The sequence below is a fragment of the Rana temporaria genome, chromosome 5 (genome assembly GCF_905171775.1).
Source record: "Rana temporaria chromosome 5, aRanTem1.1, whole genome shotgun sequence".
NCBI lineage: Eukaryota > Metazoa > Chordata > Amphibia > Anura > Ranidae > Rana > Rana temporaria.
In genome coordinates this window covers 155744874-155756679 of record NC_053493.1, presented here as the reverse complement: position 1 = coordinate 155756679, position 11806 = coordinate 155744874, and positions in this window count along the sequence as shown.

Below are 11806 nucleotides of genomic sequence, written 5' to 3'. Positions count from 1 at the left end.
TATTTTTACTTAGGAATCCTCAAACCAAGATACGACGGTTTCTGGCTTCGATCCCACAGGCGTACGGCTTTGTACGCCTTCCGATCATAGGTGCAATACTTTGGCGCCCGCAGGGTGGATTTTGCGTTGTTTTCTGCGTCAGGTATGCTAATTAGCTTTTTCCGTCGATCTACGAAGGTCCACGTGGCCGTCGCATTCTCTTATGTCGACGCTAGTCGGCTTTTGCCGGCGTATAGTTAAACCTGCTATTCTGTGGCATATAGATAAACTTGCCATGTTAAAGTATGGCCGTCGTTCCCGCGTTGTTTTTTGTAAAAAAATTTAGTGGCGTAAGTCGTCCGTGAAGAGGAAAGGACGTAACACATCGAAGTTCAAGAAATCAAGTTGGTGCAATGTCATTTCGCGCCAAGCACTGCGGCAAATTTATAAACTGAGCATGCGCAGTTCAATTCATTGAAATGAATCACGCTCCCTACCCGCCCAATTTGAATTACGCGCCGAGAAATACACTACGCCACTGTAACTTACAGCGCAAAATCGTCCTAGATTATAAATTCCGCCAGGTAATATACGGCGGCGTAGCGTATCTCGGATACGCTGCGCATGGGCAATTCTCTGAGAATCTGGCCCTTAGTGTTCCCAATAGAAGTGTTTGGAGATTTCCTGGCCTCTAAATACATGGTCCACAACAGGTCAGTTTCAATCTAGTAAAAATAGAATCAAGGGACTGCCTTAAAAAAAGGCTCTGGGAAAGGTGGACATCAAAGAATAAAGTGGGTGAATGAATCCTTCGGAAATCACCTTGTCCAAGATTTTTTTCCCTTGTATATCTCCCCCTGCAAAGTGAAGGTTTCTCAAAGATTAGAAGCCTAAAAATCCAGAGATGATCTGCTAATGTTTGTCACCAGGCCCTTGTCCTCTACTTTGTGCTCCAAAACACACCTGAAAACCCTTTCCCAACTATTAGGAGAGGGGGGGGGCAACAAAAGTCAATCCAAAAAAACACAGGTGGAGAGAATTATTCTTGGGGAGGAAATTACAAGAAACAAACACACCTCTCTACACAGGCGGAGAAACATCAGAGGGTGCGAGACATCTGCTGTGTGCTGAAAGGATCTCCATTTGCCAGGAAAGGTGAGATTTTGGCTTCACCTATTCATAGCTAGTTAGACTAAAAGGTGAGATTTTTGGGGCTTGAAGATTTTGGCTTTTCCAATGTGTTCCATACACACTAACTAGATCTGTCAAAGTTGTGTTCCCAAAAACTGTAAGTCCGTGGGCAAATTTAAAGCTACTTGCAAAAAAATAAAACTGGAAGCTGTACAGTTTGTTCTTTGATGTAAGAAGTTAAGGCAGGTGACACCCTAGGAATAGGGCGAGCAAATGTAGTCAAGTATGGTGAGTGGACTGTTTGCTTGAAATCAGGTAACCAAATCTACATTTAAAGGCATTCTTTCCCCCCAAACTTGGCAAGCAATCCGATTTGGAGATTGTAGAAAAAGGATGACTTCAAAAACTGGTGCAGCTCTGCATAGAAAACAATCGCCTTCCATGTCTTATTGTCTGAGATTAACTGATAAAGTAGCATTTCTTAGCTGATTGTCACATGATTCTGCACACACTAATAACTCCCATTGGGACCACTTAGCAGCCACTAGCAATGCACTTTTAACATAGAACTTGTGTTTAGAAATGGCCAATTTGCTTTCAAAGCACTTTGAAGGACCAAGATTCCAATGGGCAGGAGCAGTTTGTGAGCACAGTACACAATGCTCTCAACCCGCCCCAACAGATCCAGTTTTCGGGAGTTTTTGTCCCTCCCGCAACACCCCAGTGTGAAAAGGCCCACTGGAATGAATGGGAGGCGGGTTTCATGCACTTAGAGGCGATTTACACCTCCTAAAGCAACCTAAAACCGCTACTTTGAGAAAGTGCTCTATAAGGTAGCTAGCTACATCACCCCCCCCCTCCCCAAACCAAAAAGGACAAAGGGAAAAAGGACTTACATGGTACAACGGCCACCTGGGGGGCTCTCTCTGCCTCCTCCTCCTTCACCTTTTCTTCATCAGAAATTACATCTAAACCAAAACAAAAAATGTGGCATGACAGCACACTCTTGTCCCTTAATGTGCAGAAGGGTACTTGCATATCACATTGGGGTGGCTTTGTTCCTCCTCCTTCTCCTTCCTGTATTGTCTTCCAACTGCATAAATAAAGAGAAAAAGACAAACCCATCTCACACAATTTTTCAAAAAATGTTGTCCATTTTACAACAATACACTAAGGGGAAACAATAGACTAAGGAGTTACTTTCAAAAGCTAGACAGTGCAAAATCAGACTCACTTCCGTGTCTACGGATCACTAATGTTTCCTCGGGAGAGGATGCCCCCTCACCCTCTGTCATAACTCCCAGCTATAAAAAAAAAAATATTACAAAAATGAGGCATGACAGCACACTCACACACTCTTGTCCCTTAATGAGGAAAAGGGTACTTACTATTCTGTATAAAGAGGGCAGGGTCGTCCTCCCTCCTCCTCCTCCTTCACCTCCTCACCACTCCTGTGTGGTGTTCCAACTGCATAAATAAAGAGAAAAAGACAAACACATATCACACAACTAATCAAATAATTGTGTCCAATTTTACAACTAATCAAATAATTGTGTCCAATTTTACAACAATACACTAAGGCCTCGTACACAGGACCGAACATGTCCGCTGAAACTGGTCCGGCGGACAATTGTCCGGCAGATCGGACAGGTTTCCAGCGGACAAATGTTTCTTAGCATGCTAAGAAACATGTCCGCTGGAAGCCTCTCCGTCGGACATGTTCGGTCGTCTGTACGACTCACCGGACATGTCCGCTTGGCCGAAAGCCCTCGCATGCGTCAAAGTGATTTGACACATGCGTGGAAGCATTTACCTTCCAGGGTCGCGCACGTCGCCGCGTATCCTGTCCGCCCAGATTTCTGTTTGATGGTGTGTACAACCATCAGACAGAAATCTACGAGCGGACATGTCCGATGAAAACAGTCCGCAGACCATTTTCAACAGACATGTCCCCTCGTGTGTACGGGGCCTAAGGGGAAACAATAGACTAAGGGGTTAGTTTCAAAAGCTGGACCATGCATAATCAGACTCACTTCTGCATAGAAACCAATCTTCTTCCAGCTTTTCTTGCTGAAGGTTATTTGAACAAGCTGAGGTGAGAAGAGGATTGGTTTCTAGGCAGAAGTGAGCCTGATTTTGCACTGTCCAACTGTAGGATCAACAATAAACTACATACTGGAGAGGCCGGTGCCCCCTCTTCTTCCTCGGAAGTGTCAGCTACATGAAGCAAAACAAAATCAAATTTTAAACCAGTTTAAAGTCTCAACTTTACTGTCCCCTCAAAAAGCCAAATGTTAGGCCTCGTACACACGACAGAGTTTCTCGGCAGAATTCGTCGAGAATCTCGGTGAAGAGCCGGATTCTGTCGAGAAACTCTGTCGTGTGTACACTTTCGGCCCGATGGAGCCACCGAGGAACTCGTCGAGCAAATAGAGAGCAGGTTCTCTATTTTCTCGATGGGAGTGGATTTTGGCTCGACGAGTTCTTCATCGGGCTGTTTTTTCAACGAGAAACTCGGTCGTGTGTATGCTAAGAAACCTGTCAAAAACTTAGACACTGGAGAACAACATAGGTAAAACTAGCGTTTGGAATGGAGATAGCACATTCGTCTCGCTTCCAACATTATTTCATCGTTTATTTGCAGCGCTTTACACAATTTTTTGTAAGGGCACAAAACAGCAATATTCTTTTTTTCTTTTTTTAGGATATTCACACAGAGTTCCTTAAAATTTGGTGGAACCTTTTTCTTACTGATCTCAATAATATTTTTTTTAAATATTCTCACCTTATTTTGGTCCTGTGTTTTAAATCCTGCTCTTAATATTCACCTTAATTTTTTAGTTCTCAAAAATGCAAATCCTTTTATTTTTTGTAATGTCAAGTTCCCCCCATAGAAACCTTATTGCTTTGTCTTATCTCATCTGTCCCTTTCAAATTACACCTTATATCCAATTTTTTTTTTAAACATAACCTGCCTTCTCACAAGCTAAATTTTAAAGCAAAAAAAAAGGACAAGTATGAACTGTAAAATAAAAATTTACCATTTATTTTGGTTATAAAAATAAATTAAGTATGCAAAAGTCAGCACTGGAGAGCTTGCTGCCATTTGTGCACAGCCAGGTGTGGCCTGATGTGACTGGTGAGCAGTTGGAGGCCAAAATGGGTACTTGAGAGGTTCATTCAGGAAGGAACGCATCAAGGTCTTGGACTCCCCGAGGTCACAAACTGGAGCAGGGCAGGCATATGTCACCAGGTTATGGTACTATAGCAGCCTGAACTCTGGTACACCACATGGAAGTAAGGGAGTCACTTTCTTGATTTCTTCAAGGCCTTCCTTGGTGGCTTCCCTGCAGCCTTCTCAGCAGCCTTCCTCTTCTGCCTGGCTGGAGGTGGTGCCACAGGGGTAGTACTCATGCCAGGAGGAGGAGTAGACGAAGGTGGTGGAGGATGAGTAGACGACGGTGGTGGAGGAGGAGGAGCAGTAGGAGGAGGTGGAGCAGTAGGAGGAGGTGGAGCAGTAGAAGGAGCAGTAGAAGGAGCAGTAGAAGGAGGAGGAGCAGTAGAAGGAGGAGGAGCAGTAGAAGGAGGAGGAGCAGTAGAAGGAGGAGGAGCAGTAGAAGGAGGGGGAGCAGTAGAAGGAGGGGGAGCAGTAGAAGGAGGGGGAGCAGTAGAAGGAGGGGGAGCAGTAGAAGGAGGGGGAGCAGTAGAAGGAGGGGGAGCAGTAGAAGGAGGGGGAGCAGTAGAAGGAGGGGGAGCAGTAGAAGGAGGGGGAGCAGTAGAAGGAGGGGGAGCAGTAGAAGGAGGGGGAGAAGGAGCAGGAGAAGAAGAGGAGGAAGAATGTTGAGAAGGAGCAGGAGAAGAAGAGGAGGAAGAATGTTGAGAAGGAGCAGGAGAAGAAGAGGAGGAAGAATGTTGAGAAGGAGCAGGAGAAGAAGAGGAGGAAGAATGTTGAGAAGGAGCAGGAGAAGAAGAGGAGGAAGAAGGGTGAGAAGGAGCAGGAGAAGAAGAGGAGGAAGAATGTTGAGAAGGAGCAGGAGAAGAAGAGGAGGAAGAATGTTGAGAAGGAGCAGGAGAAGAAGAGGAGGAAGAATGTTGAGAAGGAGCAGGAGAAGAAGAGGAGGAAGAATGTTGAGAAGGAGCAGGAGAAGAAGAGGAGGAAGAATGTTGAGAAGGAGCAGGAGAAGAAGAGGAGGAAGAATGTTGAGAAGGAGCAGGAGAAGAAGAGGAGGAAGAATGTTGAGAAGGAGCAGGAGAAGAAGAAGGTGGGGGAGGTTGGGAGTTATGTGGTGTGTGAGGATGGGGATGGCGGCAAATGACAGTGTCCTCCGTGAGAAGACCCCTCACCCCCTGATTTGCGAGGGTGATGAGGAGTCCCTCAAAGAGTAGGCGCTGGTCTACTGTCATTTCTGCCATTTTGGCCAAAACCACCGTCACAAATCCCTCCGGAGCAGTGGGTGGCTGTTGAAGGGTTGCATGGGCGTCCCGAATGAGGGCTAGTGAGGCGTCACGCACCCTCGTATCCCTCACCTGCCTTCTCGGACGCAGGCGAAGAGGAGACACCTGACATCTGGTACTTCGCCCAGCCACCTCGTCCAACCCACTTGGGCCTGCCACCTCATCCAACCCACTTGGGCCTGCCACCACGTTCAAGCCACTTGGGCCTGCCACCACGTCCAAGATACTTGGGCCTGCAGCCTCCTCCAAGCCACTCACCCTGCCCTCCTCCTGCCTGGCATTTTCCCGATCCTCCTGCTGCCTGGTCTCGTCCTGTGTATGGAAAAAAAGTACAGTTTTTTATTTTTATTTTTTTAAATAATACTCATTTTTCAGCTCCTGACTGTTGCATATTTTTTAGTCACGACTTAGCTAAGCCAATCATTGTGACCCATGTTTTATGGTGAATCACACAAAAATAATTCCTGGCCAATACTGACAAATGATCTGTATAACACTTTTAGCTCTACCTTCTAATTTACATCTCTTTAACAACATTTAAACACCACACATTTGCACATTGAAAGTACTATATACCTGGCTCCAGCTGGGCAAATCCGGATCTTCATCCAGGATGGAAGGCTGCTGAGAGGGTTCATCTGCAGAGGGAGCAGCAGGTTGGCTGGAGGGAAGGCTGGACCTTCTGTTCCTTCTGGGGGCAAGGCTCGAAAGTGACTCCCTTACCTCCAGGTGGTCATCCAGGAAGCTGTTTGCTATAGTACCACAACTTGGGTACATATACCCGCCCTGCTCCAGCTCCAGACCTCCTCGAAGCCAAGACCTTGTTATGTGCCTTCCTGTAGGTGCCTCTCAAGGTCCCAATTTTGACCTCCAACTGGTCAGTCGTCACATCAAACCCCACCTGTCTCCGCACAAGTGGGAGCAGGCTCTCCAGTGCGGTTTTGCGCAAGTCTCTGTTTCGTGATATGGGGTCTTTGGTGGCCCACAGAACTGGAAGTTCTTTCCACCGGTCTATAAATATGTCCAAAAATTCAGGTCTGTTAAACAGGTTCATCTTTTCCTGTCCAAAACCAAGGAGAAATAAATAATGTCAATACACAGTCTATAAAGTTAATTACTCTTTCTCACCAGCTAGCCCTTAAAGGGTCACTAATGGATACATCTTTTTTTGATGAAATGACTGTTTACAGTGTCTAGAGACATACAAGTGCATACATATAATGTGCCTCTAGTTTCACTTTTGCTTTTAAAATGATTTAATGTTTCTGTGAAGTAAAGAGACACACAGAACAAAAACAAAGAAATCCAGGGCATATTTTAATTAAAAAAATGATTAGCATTGTTTGTGTGGATTTTTAGACACACAGCTTAGACCACAGTGACAAGCTCCCCTGATAAATTTTAGAGGGAGCCAGAGAACCAGGAAGTGAGGATTTATGCAAAGGATTACAGCTGCTTAAAAGCAAAAAGGGACAATGAGGACATGAAATCTAGACTGATATAATGTAAAGATAGTTATTTCTGCCCCAAACAATTTGGGGTTATTGCTCCTTTAAATGTCTGTCTTTCCTGAATATGCCACTGCTGTCCCAAGTTCGAAGCATACCTACACGCTTGTCGTTCAAACGTCTTTCTTACGCAACCCGGTCGTATGGACGCTACGTGTGTTCGAGCCTTATATACACTCCGCACACGACATCCGCCCATGCTTAAAAAAATAGATGTTTCCCCCCGCCCCTTATCTTCCGTCGAGAAAACGACAAGGAGGAATTGGCAGCAGGTCATGTTGGGTCAGTTCCTAGGAAACAGATGACCAGTTGTGTTGAACTAATAAGCCAGATCTCATCCTCATTTGTGTATGAAACGTTAGAGAAAAGCACTCCGATCTAGTTTGGTCAAGACATAAAAGCGACCATTTGCATCATGTTTAAACCGACTTTTTTTTAGAAGACATCCTGAGAACCGAGATTGCCCACACAACAGTAGTTGGATCAAAATGCATAAGCAAAGCGTTGGTTACGTACGACGGCACTATAGCGGACCATTACCTTCAATTTTCGAACTAGCTATGTTTTAGTTTATGAACATAAGATGTAGCCCACAAAATCATTCAATCAAGAATAACATGTAAAATGTAGTTACATACCGGTGTTTGACCCGATCGTTATCTCCGCCGTCTTCCACAAACTGTGAACGCCCCTTTTACTCACGTGGTAGCCCTTTATACACGCGCATGTGTGACTTTACGCACGTCTCCCCGCCCCTGACGTTCATGGTGTCGTCTTTTCCCCACCCCTTTTCATTCTTTTTTTTGTTGGGAGCACATGTTAGAGAATATGGCAGCAAGACAGGAGCCAGGCCAGGCGGGACGAGGGAGCACAAGGAGAATCAGATTTAAGGCCACCAACATGACCTTTGAGGAAATGGTTGAGATGGTCCTCATCTTCAAAGCAGAGGACTATGATGGGAGGCATGGGCCATACAAGTACCCGAACAAGGTCAAGGCCCAAATAATGGAGAAGGTGAGGAGGAGTCTCCATCGGAAATTTGGGGTGAAAAGATCGAAGGAGCAGATCCGAAAAAGGTGGTGTGACCTCAAAAAGCGGGAGCCGGAACAAATGAAGAGGATCAGGAGAGTGATTAGAAGAAGTAAGTTTTTTTATATATTTTTAAATATTTGTTCTGCGCCATGTGTTTTTAATTTCAGGTTGTACTGTATTATGTTTTTCTGCACAAGAATTTGTCGTCAAAGTGGACGTACATTCGGAACGACAAAATATTGTGTTTAAAATCATTAAAATTATGACATTTCCTAAAAATTGGGGTGAGATCAATATTGAAATTTATGTAGATGTGCTATTAAAAAAAAACAATTATTGTTAAATTCAAATATATACAGTAAAAGGAGAGTCTGCTCAGCAGTCGGTGACACATGTGGACTCATTTGCATAATTGTTGTCCCCTTTAATAACCCATTTTGGGGTTCACACAGAGGTGAGGTGATCCAGTGTATACTTGGTTGGCTTGCATGTTTAAAAGTAGACCAAAGGTACAAGAATTGTCATGATCTTTGTGAATGCCTTCAATCCTGTGTTTTGCCCTGAGGGGTTTTTCGAAACATCAATAGTCCCAGAAATTGTATAAAGTGAATCATATTCCTCTTTCAGGCCTATAAGCTATTAAAATCCTGTTTCCATTTTCTTCATTCTCGTAGGGCGTCATGAAGCTTCGACACGGGAGCAAGAAGTCCAGCAAGCCACACCCCCGAGGGATGGTGATGATGCGCAGCCTGCCACCACATCAGGTAAAGTAACATATAACTAACCCAGCTTCAGGTAATGTAGATGTAGGCCTGCCTAATTTTAAATGGTTTTGTCCCACATTTCAGGAGCAGGTGGTGGCTTGGACTTGGACAGGCATACTGTCCAGATGGATAAAAAAGATCAAGGAGGGTGGAAAATAAATTAAAACATTTAATCAATGTTTTGGGGAGAGTCTGAATGTTAAAAAATAAGTATACGAAACCAATAAAAAAATGATTTTTTAGTCTTTAATCTTAATCATAAAAAAAAAAAAAAAATTTAAAAACCAGATTTGAATGTTTATTTAATTAAAAAAACAACAAAAAAATAAAAAAAAATGATTTTAAGGTTTATTTAACCACTTAAGCCCCGGACCAATACGCTGTCTAAAGACCCAAGGTGTTTTTACAATTTGGCAATGCGCTGCTTTAACTGGTAATTGCGCGGTCATGCAATGTTGTACCGAAACGAAACTTGCGTCCTTTTCTTCCCACAAATAGAGCTTTATTTTGATGGTATTTGATCGCCTCTGCGATTTTTATTTTTTGCGATATAAACGCAAAAAGACCGTAAATTTTGAAAAAAAATGATTTTTCTTATAACAAAAAGTAAAAAATATCGAATAAACAAAATTTTAGTCAAACATTTAGGCCAAAATGTATTCAGCCACATGTCTTTAGTAAAAAAAATCGCAATAAGCGTATATTTATTGGTTTTCGCAAAAGTTATAGCGTCTACAAACTAGGGTACATTTTCTGGAATTTACACAGCTTTTATTTTATGACTGCCTATCTCATTTCTTGAGGTGCTAAAATGGCAGGGCAGTACAAAACCCCCCCAAATGACCCCATTTTGGAAAGTAGACACCCCAAGGAAACTGCTGAGAGGCATGTTGAGTCCATTGAATATTTAATTTTTTTGTCCCAAGTGATTGAATAATGACGAAAAAAAAAAAAAAAAAAAAATGTTTACAAAAAGTTGTCACTAAATGATATATTTCTCACACATGCCATGGTTATGTGGAATTGCACCCCAAAATACATTCTGCTGCTTCTCCTGAGTACGGGGATACCACATGTGTGGGACTTTTTGGGAGCCTAGCCGCATACGGGGCCCCAAAACCCAAGCACCGCCTTCAGCATTTCTAAGGGCACAAATTTTTGATTTCACTCCTCACTACCTATCAAGGTTTCGAAGGCCATAAAATGCCAAAATAGCAAAAAAAAACCCAAATGACCCCATTTTGGAAAGTAGACACCCTAAGCTATTTGCTGAGAGGCATGTCGAGTCCATGGAATATTTTATATTTTGACACAAGTTGCGGGAATATGACAAACTGATTTTTTTTTGCACAAAGTTGTCACTAAATGATATATTGCTCACACATGCCATAGTTATATGTGGAATTGCACCCCAAAATACATTCTGCTGCTTCTCCCGAGTACGGGGATACCACATATGTGGGACTTTTTGTGAGCCTAGCCGCATACGGGGCCCCGAAAACAAAGCACCGCCTTCAAGATCTCTAAGGGCATACATTTTTGATTTCACTCCTCACTACCTATCACTACCTATCACAGTTTTGAAGGCCATAAAATGCCAAGATGTCACACAACCCCCCCAAATGACCCCATTTTGGAAAGAAGACACCCCAAGCTATTTGCTGAGAGGCATGTTGAGTCCATGGAATATTTAATTTTATGGCCCCAAGTGATTGAATAATGACCAAAAAAAAATACTTTTACAAAACGTTGTCACTAAATTATATATTTCTCACATATGCCATGGGCATATGTGGAATTGCACCCCAAAATACATTTTGCTGCTTCTCCTGAGTACGGGGATACCACATGTGTGGGACTTTTTGGGAGCCTAGCCGCGTACGGGACCCCGAAAACCAATCACCGCCTTCAGGATTTCTAAGGGCATAAATTTTTGATTTCACTCCTCACTACCTATCACAGTTTCGAAGGCAATAAAATGCCAAAACAGCACAAAACCCCCCCAAATGACCCCATTTTGGAAAGTAGACACCCCAAGCTATTTGCTGAGAGGGATGTTGAGTCCATGGAATATTTAATTTTTTTGCCCCAAGTCACTGAATAATGACCAAAAAAAAAAAAATTACAAAACGTTGTCACTAAATGATATATTTCTCACACATGCCACGGTTATATGTGGAATTGCACCCCAAAATACATTCTGCTGCTTCTCCTGAGTATGGGGATACCACATGTGTGGGACTTTTTGGGAGCCTAGCCGCGTACGGGGCCCCGAAAACCAAGCACTGCCTTCAAGATTTGTGTGAGTGAAATCAAAAATTTATGTCCTTAGAAATCTTGAAGGCGGTGCTTGGTTTTCGGGGTCTCATACGCGGCTAGGCTCCCAAAAAGTCCCACACATGTGGTATCCCCATACTCAGGAGAAGCAGCAGAATGTATTTTGGGGTGCAATTCCACATATAACCATGGCATGTGTGAGAAATATATCATTTAGTGACAATGTTTTGTACATTTTTTTATTTTAATTTTTTTCGGTCAATCACTTGGGGCAAAAAAAATTAAATATTCCATGGACTCAACATGCCTCTCAGCAAATAGCTTGGGGTGTCTACTTTCCAAAATGGGGTCATTTGGGGGTTTTTTGTGATATTTTGGCATTTTATGGCCTTCGAAACTGTGATAGGTAGTGAGGAGTGAAATCAAAAATTTACACCCTTAGAAAGTCTGAAGGCGGTGATTGGTTTTTAGGGCCTCCGTACGCGGCTAGGCTCCCAAAAAGTCTCACACATGTGGTATCCCCGTACTCAGGAGAAGCAGCAGAATGCATTTTGGGGTGTAATTCCACATATGCCCATGGCATGTTTGAGCAATATATCATTTAGTGACAACTTTGCGCAAAAAAAAAATATATATATATATATTTCCCGCAACTTGGGT